We start from the raw sequence: 2055 nt of genomic DNA, 5'->3' as shown, positions 1-2055 counted from the left end.
GTAAATCAATGTTATGACAGAAATCCGCTTTTTGGCATTTTCTCAGCGAGAAACAGTCATTTTGTACCTGAAACACTGTAAGTGGTTTGGTGAGTCCAATAATGAAATGAGTCTCTCAAATCAACTACATAGACTCCTTTCTCCAATTTTCTAACGTTTTCAATAGCTTGCCTTAAAAAATCAGAAGGTAAATCAATGTTATGACAGAAATCCGCTTTTTGGCAGTTTCTCAGCGAGAAACAGTCATTTTGTACCTGAAACACTGTAAGTGGTTTGGTGAGTCCAATAATGAAATGAGTCTCTCAAATCAACTACATAGACTCCTTTCTCCAATTTTCTGACGTTTTCAATAGCTTGCCTTAAAAAATCAGAAGGTAAATCAATGTTATGACAGAAATCCGCTTTTTGGCAGTTTCTCAGCGAGAAACAGTCATTTTGTACCTGAAACACTGTAAGTGGTTTGGTGAGTCCAATAATGAAATGAGTCTCTCAAATCAACTACATAGACTCCTTTCTCCAATTTTCTGACGTTTTCAATAGGTTGCCTTAAAAATTCAGAAGGTAAAACAATGTTATGACAGAAATCCGCTTTTTGGCATTTTCTCAGCGAGAAACAGTCATTTTGAACCTGAAACACTCTAAGTGGTTTGGTGAGTCCAATAATGAAATGAGTCTCTCAAATCAACTACATAGACTCCTTTCTCCAATTTTCTGACGTTTTCAATAGCTTGCCTTGAAAAATCAGAAGGTAAATCAATGTTATGACAGAAATCCGATTTTTGGCATTTTCTCAGCGAGAAACAGTCATTTTGTACCTGAAACACTGTAAGTGGTTTGGTGAGTCCAATAATGAAATGAGTCGCTCAAATCAACTACATAGACACCTTTCTCCAATTTTCTAACGTTTTCAATAGCTTGCCTTAAAAAATCAGAAGGTAAATCAATGTTATGACTGAAATCCGCTTTTTGGCAGTTTCTCAGCGAGAAACAGTCATTTTGTACATGAAACACTGTAAGTGGTTTGGTGAGTCCAATAATGAAATGAGTCTCTCAAATCAACTACATAGACTCCTTTCTCCAATTTTCTGACGTTTTCAATAGGTTGCCTTAAAAATTCAGAAGGTAAATCAATGTTATGACAGAAATCCGCTTTTTGGCAGTTTCTCAGCGAGAAACAGTCATTTTGTACCTGAAACACTGTAAGTGGTTTGGTGAGTCCAATAATGAAATGAGTCTCTCAAATCAAACTACATAGACTCTTTTCTCCAATTTTCTGACGTTTTCAATAGCTTGCCTTATAAAATCAGAAGGTAAATCAATGTTATGACAGAAATCCGCTTTTTGGCATTTTCTCAGCGAGTTATTTTGTACCTGAAACACTGTAAGTGGTTTGGTGAGTCCAATAATGAAATGAGTCCCTCAAATCAACTACATAGACTCCTTTCTCCAATTTTCTGACGTTTTCAATAGCTTGCCTTAAAAAATCAGAAGGTAAAACAATGTTATGACAGAAATCCGCTTTTTGGCATTTTCTCAGCGAGAAACAGTCATTTTGTACCTGAAACATTGTAAGTGGTTTGGTGAGTCCAATAATGAAATGAGTCTCTCAAATCAACTACATAGACTCCTTTCTCCAATTTTCCAACGTTTTCAATAGCTTGCCTTAAAAAATCAGAGGGTAAAACAATGTTATTACAGAAATCCGCTTTTTGGCATTTTCTCAGCGAGAAACGGTCATTTTGTACCTGAAACACTGTAAGTGGTTTGGTGAGTCCAATAATGAAATGAGTCTCTCTAATCAACTACATAGACTCCTTTCTCCAATTTTCTGACGTTTTCAATAGCTTGCCTTAAAAAATCAGAAGGTAAATCAATGTTATGACAGAAATCCGCTTTTTGGCATTTTCTCAGCGAGAAACAGTCATTTTGTACCTGAAACACTGTAAGTGATTTGGTGAGTCCAATAATGAAATGAGTCTCTCAAATCAAACTACATAGACTCTTTTCTCCAATTTTCTGACGTTTTCAATAGCTTGTCTTAAAAAATCAGAAGGT

The sequence above is a fragment of the Cololabis saira genome, chromosome 12 (genome assembly GCF_033807715.1).
Source record: "Cololabis saira isolate AMF1-May2022 chromosome 12, fColSai1.1, whole genome shotgun sequence".
NCBI lineage: Eukaryota > Metazoa > Chordata > Actinopteri > Beloniformes > Belonidae > Cololabis > Cololabis saira.
The sequence above is the reverse complement of the archived record's forward strand: the minus strand, read 5'-3'. Positions refer to the sequence as shown.